The sequence below is a fragment of the Grammomys surdaster genome, unplaced genomic scaffold (genome assembly GCF_004785775.1).
Source record: "Grammomys surdaster isolate TR1022 unplaced genomic scaffold, NIH_TR_1.0 99, whole genome shotgun sequence".
NCBI lineage: Eukaryota > Metazoa > Chordata > Mammalia > Rodentia > Muridae > Grammomys > Grammomys surdaster.
Window position 1 is genome coordinate 11,401,294 of NW_021604578.1, and position 8,604 is coordinate 11,409,897.

An 8,604-nucleotide genomic window follows, 5' to 3' on the forward strand; every position below is an offset into this window, starting at 1 on the left:
TCCTCTGCCTAGCCCAATGCTAGAGACTATGAAGATTATGATAATCCAGAAGATGATGATACTTTCATTTTCCTTACTAAAGACAATCCCACAGCAGACAGTGCCCAGAGTAAAATCCCCATGTGTTCAGCCATTCTACCTTACCTTCAAAGCCCTGCTTCTTGCTATGATCACCTTTTCTGCCCAGCACTGACATCTCACTAAGCCATTCGACTTTATTCTTTATTTCTTGTGGTAGATTACATTTGGCTGCAGGTGGAGTTTGGTATTGTTTTCATTGGGGGACTAAGTCTCACTCTCATTCCCTGGAACATGGGCTGACTCTTGTGATCTTTGAATGCAATTAAAGTGACATTTGGCGTTACCCAGGTTGTAGGAAGACTTGCAGGGTTTTTTTGTTTTGTGTGTGTGTGTGTGTGTGTGTGCGCGCGAGTGCGTGTACGGGCACTTGCATGTGTGCCTCTGGGAACATTGTCCTGGAAATCTAAGCTGCCTTGTTAGGAAAGAGAGAAGAGACTAGAAGCAAGATGGGAGGGGGGGAGGGAGACAGAGAGACAGAGAGAGAGAGAGAGAGAGAGAGAGAGAGAGATCAGGTATAGGCAACCACATGTAGAAGAGTAGAAGACATCTTGGAAATGATCCCTCTAGCCTACATGTTAACTCATGGATCCACAATCAACTACCTAGGTAACCAGAATATTCCTAGTCATCCAGCCTCCTGACCTTTCCTTATGCTTTCCTGTCCAAAGATGCCCTCTTTCTTCTCCTCCACCTCCAACTACTCTGTTTACTCTTCTGTCACAGTTTGGCTAAGCTGCCCTGAGGACCATTGTCATGCCATCTGTTTACTATCATTCCCCAAAGCTAGAGGGCAGATCCTATTCCCCAGTCCCCATTTCAATCTCTGGGCATCTGGGTAGAGTGGAGTCAATGCAGACTGATGCTCACAAATGTTCTTGTCTTGAGGCATTTTGACCTCATTACTTTAAACCAAAAAAGCATATCGGCATGAGTAAAAACATTTGTCTTTAGTTTCACAGTTTTGACATGTGCTTTATATTTTGATGATGACTGAGGAAAATAACCTCAGTGACTGTGGAAAAAGATTTAACATAGCTACCTGTGGCGGTACACACCTGTGATCACAGCACTTGACACTCTGAGGCAGGAGGATCAAGAAGAGTTTAAACCAAAGCAAGTATTAAAACAACAACAACAGCAACTGCAGCAGCAGCAGCAACAACAACAACAACAACAACGAACCCACAAAAAGGTAATTCCACGCAGCATGCATCATGGGCAGGATCAAGTGACATGTTTGCTTGTCAATACACGCCTGGTCATTTATGGGTGACCAGGAGCAGACTCTAGGTTTGTAGTTTAGTTCTAACTTGAATGAGCCAGTGCCTTTTAACCAAGTCACAGCTTTATAAAACCTGTCTTGTTTGGATTTCTCCCAGCCCACTAAAACGAACTTTCCCATGTTCTCAGAACAGTCTTTCCCCCCACCCTTGTTTTCCATTTCCATGTACCCTTTGGCTCCCTTTTCATAGGCAACATTCTTCTTCGGAGTGCTCAGAAAACTCATTAGCGTCCAGCCTCCTCAATTAGGCAGAATAAACATGCAATACTCAGAATGCACCGCAGCAGAAATCAACAGAGTTCAAGAGAAGTGTTGGCCCAGCACCCAGGGATTTGACAAGAAGTTTATTTCCCTTCAATCAAATTCAGCTCACATCCCTCTGTATCTTTCTATATAAGTAATTAAAGTCTTATCTTCTGTTTTCAAAGGATCACCGCTTTCTCTTTTGTATGTATCCATTTCCTCTATATCCATGGATACACTTATCTATTACTATATGTGTGTCATTCGTTTGTGGGATCATCTGCTGTTAGATTTTCCCACTTCATTCAGTTTTACAATCACAAAATCAGCAACATGAATAACAGAGGAGCTAAACTGAGATGCAGAGATCTTTTGCAATGGCACCAAATAGGACATATTTTAAATGTTCAGATTCTCAAACAGTTCTTTTTTTTTTTTTTTTAAATCTTGAAGTTAACTCTCTTCTCTCTAATAATTGTCATGGTATAAATTCTAACTATTCCCTGCTCTCAGGCACACGGGACGGGGACACAGGAACATTCACCACCTTCTTTTATTCGTGCTCAGAGGTCGTGACTAAGAGAAATAGATTTTAGAGAAGCCTTGGTGTGGGTGTGCTCCTGGTGGGAGGAATTTCATGTCCCAGTCTTGCCTGCTGAACACCTAGCATATTAGAGACTTTGCAAAGTTTGTACTTGACTCTTCAAGGGAGGATGTGACTAAGGTCAGGGTGTGACACGTCTCTGGTAAATCTCTGACAGGACAGTGTGAAGGTGCTGGCACACTGAAGTGAAAAGTTCAAATACAGACGTGGCATGTGGGCGAAAAAGCAGCTTCTGCACAAGTAGCTGATCAGTAGTTTACATTTCAGACCGAAACTGTAGCATATGCGTGTGTGGATGCACACACAACAACACACTTATATACACTCCCTATTTAATCATTTGATAAGGATTAGCTCTTCCTCATGGGGAGGGGAGGTGAGTGGTGACCCTGTCTTCAGTTCCTTAGCAACAAGCTGTCACATCATCCTTATGACATCTTGGTCAGCTGCAAGGGGAGAGAGTGTGGAGTTGCAGTGAGGAAAAATCTTTATTTCAATAACAAACGTGTGTGCAAAAAGCAGAAGGGATGCATGAAAAGGCAGGCCAAGGAAGCTGCATTTGAACATGTGTCTTTTATTAAGGTTTAGGTAGGCACAGGGGTCCCCCTCTACATTCTTTTTTTTATTGAATAATTTCCCTTTGATCCTTGAGTAACTAAACAGAAAACCAACACTTGACATTAACCTGGGACCTGGAGCCCCGTAGTAGGAGGTTGTGGGATTCCTTTGCTTGACGGTCGTGGCAGGGGCACTGCCAGGCAGGGCCTTGCCTCTGCAATGGTTCAACTTTATTTCCCAACTGGGCTTTCCCACCCATCTTCTGGATGGGATGAGGATGAACAGCTGAAGCAATCATCCCACATATAACACAAAGTTTTTATTCTCTCCTGTGATTGACTTCAGAGACGACGGTCAGCAGATACTGGGGGCGAGTGAGGGTTTGGTTACCTCAAGAATCACGGTCCAAATAAAGGACAGAGGTAACCAGACGCTAGGGACTCTGACAATTAGACTGCTTTTCCTTTCTTTGTCCCATGTGTTAGGGATGAGGTAGAAATTATTTCTTTGTATTTGGCTTTGTGGACCACACTGAATTATGGAGCTAGGAGTGACGTTCACAGGTAAGGCACTATGCCTAGCATACACAAGGCCCAGATTCAGTTGAAAGTACTGAAGCCAAAACCAAGTCACTGAAATGAAAAGAAAGTCATGGGGAGGGGGGCAGTGAATAATTCTTTTTGAAAGAGAGGAAAAAACAAGAGGGAGAGGGGACAGAAGGGGGTGTTCTGAGAAAGTAAAGATTGAATATCCCTGAGCCAAAGTAATTCACCCGAATTCCCAGCTTCCATATTTAAATGTCTGATCACTCATTCAGTTCCAGCAGAGACATGGTGTTTGAAGGCCACTTTGTAATGATTTTACTGTGGTTCAGATTATTTGAGATCCAGGGGGAGAGTGTGCGTTCTGTGTGAAAGCAAACAGAAAACATATCGGAGCACAAATCAGAAGAATGATTACCACACTCACGCTCTGTACCCAACACCGGGTCCCCAAGGCTCTCGTTCTGTTTGTCTTGGCACTTTTTCTTTAGCTGGGCCTTGGTTGGACTGGAGAGGAGAAACAACAACAACCCACAAAACCCTCAGCAGAGAACAGAGGGCGGCGGAAATGGATGGGCTGCAAGGATCCACATCTTTCAAAGGCTTGGCGCTGCCAACTTCATCGTGGGGAACCTGCTGGCGGAGGTCTCCCTAGGCTCCCATGGAGGTCTTTGCAGAGTGTTTGTCAGGACATGCCTGGCCATCTGCAGGAGGGGCATCTCTACACTCATCTCAATTTCCAGCAGGCTTGCATTCAGCGGATAATGAAAAATGGCATTTCCACAAAGTGAAGAGGAAAAAAAAATCTCATTGTTTCTCTAGCACATTACGCTTTGCGCTGCTCAGGAGACAACAGTTCATCGCCTGCAAAAAGAATTATCTAGCTAGCTTACCGTGCACGGCAGAAAAGTTGCGATGTGTCTTTAAAAGAGCTGTCTCCACATGGTAAAACCCCCCCATCTCTCCTGTTCCCACTGACAGAATAGCTGCTGTTTATAAGCAAATCCACTCAAGACCTTAATGATGACCCAGAACAAGCATCTGACATTTACCAGCTTTCAAGCTCTTCTGTGTTTAGGCATGAATTGTTCATTTCTATGCCTTTTGTATCCGGTCTGAAGGAAAGACAAATGAAACAAGGGATGATTTACATTATCTACGGAGGCAGAGGTTGTGCCTGTGTTTATCTGATCCTCTTTTATTGTATAACACAGCGGGTAAGATAACCAGCCTGCTACACAATGACCGCTTACCGTGGGCATCCCACCCTCGCCACTTCCATGGTGACTTTAATTTTAAAGTATATTTAAAAAGCAGAGCCTATGTAGTGACACAAGGCTCCTTCAGTTCAGGTGCGAGGGAGAAAGATGACGTGCTCTAATTGAGTGTCAGGCTCCGCCTCTCTATGTGCTGCCACAGAGCCTGCAGAAAGTCATCTGCAACCAGGGCTGTCCCCTGACTCACACCAGGATTAGTACTGCACTTCCTGAGGACGGTAAGGGTGCTCAGCTCAAGCTGACCTTGAGTTCCTCACAAAGTGCCTGAAACTTGGAACAAATCAGCCAAGTGTGAGGAAACATGGTGTGTATGCATGGGCTTAGAGACTAAGAAATCTTGCTTTTGTCTCTATAAAAAAACCTGTCTTCTTGGTCTAGCATGGAGGAGGGGCATGAAAGACGGCTTGCACAATCCTTTGTAGGCCTTTAGGACAACCTGTTCCACATTTGCACATGATGCCCCAAGACTAAATTCAACAAGTTTTCTCCTCAGAACAAAAGTACCTATTCTCATGCAGCAGGAGTCAGTTGGTTTCTGAAAAAGAAAGAAAAGGAAAAAGAAAAGAAAAAAGCAACACTAGTTTTTAGTAGTCTGGATTTTCCCACTTCTGGATATGAAGGTCTTCAAAGGTTGTCTCCGTTCCCTTTGTAGATGGTTCTTGTGGAGGTTACAGAACCAGTGTGGTGGTGCTTGTAAAAGATGGAATGGCTCCAGTACCACATTCCAAGTCCCTTTTAACCTGGCTTAAAAACAAGGGAGTGGGGCAGGACTTTCAGTTCTAGGCAGGACAGAAAAGACATATTCGTAATTGTTGCTCTGACTGAATAAAGCTACAGAAGCTGGAGATAAAAAAAAATGCATAAAAGCTTCAAAGATGAGAACAGGGAAATTGAGGGAAAAGGCTAGAATTTGGAATATGACTAAGCTAGTGGTGAATATGCCTTTTTTGTTGTTTTGTTTTTGTTTTCCCAATTCTTCTGTTCTGAACTCAGTGCAGGGTAAAAACAAGGAATGGACAGCATGGAGCAGGGAGATCAGAGATGGCTGCTTCTGAGAGCAGTGAAGGAGAAGACTAAGAAAACATAGAAATCTACTACTTCTTTCTCATGCCACCACTCCTTAGCAAAAAAAAAAATATTTTTAAAAAACAGAGGCAATGGGGGCAAAGGGAGGATAGAGACTGGAAACAAAGAGTAGAAAAGTAATAGAATAAAAATGAACACAAAAGTTGACTCTTCATGAAAATCACTAAAATTGGTAGCTTCTAGTAAGGAGGAGGGAAGGAGGAAGCAGGAGGAAGAAAGGATGATAATGGATAGAAAAAAGGTCAATTAAATTAATCTATTGATAATGATGTAATTACAATCAAAATTCCAGTAAGAATTTTTATGGATATATACAAGGAGATTCTAAAATGTTTAAGGAGATTACTATTTCCCTGACTGTAGATTCCTAGCAGCCTTGCTGAAGATTGGTTATGGTCTCTTCTGGAGCTGATATGGTTTACTGGTCTACCTGTTGGTATTTATACCACTGCCATAATACTTTAAGTTCTGTACTTCTGCTATACTTTTTTAAATTGGGAAGGTGCCTTCTATCCATCCCCTACAACATTGATTGGAATGCTTAGGATCTTCTGTAGTTTCCTATGAATTTCATATTACTTTTATTAGTTTTATAAAAATGACATTAGAATTAAGAGTTTGGCTAGAATTATATGCATAGATAGCTTTTTTGTCTTCTTCTTCTTTCTCCTCCTCCTCCTCCTCCTCTTCTTCCTCTTCCTCCTCCTCTTCCCCCTCTTCCTCCTCTTCTCCCTCTTCCTCCTCTTCCTCCTCCTCCTCTTTCTTCTTTTGAAGCAAACTCTTATGCTACAGCTCAGGCTAGTTGAAACTCATTCTGTAGCCAAAATTGGCCTAAAATTTGTAATGTTCCTTTTCTTTCAACCTACTGAATACAGGCTTTTAGGAAATGGCCAGTATGTCTGGTTTCCAGACAGCTTTATGTGGCATGGAAACTTTAAGAGTAGACTCATGAGTGGGAAGTGTCCTACATTTTTTGTGTGCGTTCTTTGCTTTTTGCCACCAGTATTTTGTGGATTCCAGTGTACAAGTCTTCCATTTCCTTGGTAACATTTGTTTCTAAGCATTTTATTCTTTTTGGTGCTATTGTAAGAGGATAGCTTATTGTGTTTCTTTCTTAGATACTTAGTATACAGAAATAGAACTGAATTGTATATGTTGTTTTTATATCCTGCAGTGTTGCTGAAATTAACTGTTTGTTATTTTTGTAGCATCTTTAAGGGATTTACACATAAGATTGTATCATCTGGAGAGATAATTTTATTTTTTCCATTATTCTTTTGATTTTTTTCTTCTTTCTCTTGACTAGCTCTTTGTAGGGCTTCCAGTTTCAGGTGGATTAAAAGCAGTAGAAAGCATGGGCATGCTTGCTTAGGTCTTCATCATGGAAACAAGGCTTTGGTTTGTCACTCATGGCCACAGTGTTAGTTGTGAGATTTCCACATACATGACCTTTGTTTTGTAGAGGTAAATTTCTTTTATATCAATCATGTTGTTATTTTTAGCCACAAAATGATGTTGGATTTTTGTCAATTTCCTTTAAAATATCTACTAAGATGACAGTTTATGTGGTTTTTGTCGTTGGCCTTTTTGACACATATCTCACATTAATTGGTTTATATTTGTCCAACATCCTTACATCCAAAAGGTGAATCCCACTTGCTTATAGTTTATGATACTGGCCTTCTATAAGCAAAACAAGGACTATTATATTATGCATACATACAAATACGCACATTGGATTAAAGACTTAAATGCAAGGCCTCAAAATATAAAATATCAGAGAGGGGGGATCGCGAGCAGTTATAACATTAGTTTTGGCAATGGTGCAAGTAGCAAAAACAAGCATAGGCTTACAAGACTATAACACATTAAAGGCATTCTGCATAATAAAGAGAGGGAAAAGGCAATTTACAGAGTGGGAGAAAATATCCTCTAACTGCCTATCTGATAAGGGATTCCTACAATGCAGTGGCTAAACAAACATAAACAAAAATCAAATAGTTTATTTTTAAAATGGGCAATGAACTCGAATAGATATTCAAAATGATAACCATCAAGAAAATAGAATTCAAAACTACAATGAAACCAATAGATGCAAAGGAGAAAATGGACTCAGTAGATTGTATTTATATACTTGTGCACACACACACACACACACACACATATATGTGTTTGTAATGATAATAATAAAAGCAAAAGTGGCTATCAACTTGAGGTAGAACGTGGGAGGTGCTGGAGCGATGAGAGGGAGGGGAAAAGGTGATGTAATTTTTTATTTATTTATTTATTTTATTTATATGAGTACACTGTAGCTTTCTTCAGACACACCGGAAGAGGGCATCAGATCCATTATGGATGGTTGTAAGCCACCATGTGGTTGCTGGGAATTGAACTCAGGACCTTTGGAAGAGCAGTCAGTGCTCTTAGCCACTGAGCCATCTCTCCAGCCCCCATGATGTAATTTTACTTCAATTGAAAATATATTTTAAAAAGAAATAAGAAGATATGAAATTGCGTGTTGACTATTTAAAATATTGATATATGCAATAAAAATAAAAGATTGAAATATAAAGATATGCTTTAAAAGTACACAATGAGATAACGCATCACATCTATTGAGAAGGTGGTTACCAGATAGGAGATAACTCATGTTGGTGAGAATATGGAGAGACTAGAACACTAGCAAACTGTTGACAGTGTTGTTAAATAGGGTATCTACTATGAAAAATAATATAGAGTTTGTCAAAAATAGAACTAGCCTATTATCCAGTAATCCCATCTCTGGATATTCAAAAGCATTGAAATCAGAGTCTTAAAGATACATCCATACCCCTGGGATCACTGCAGTATATTCACAGTTTCCAAGGTATAGAAACATCTTAAACATCCTGATTGATGTGGTGGCTGCGTGCATTTATATGAGCTCTGGAA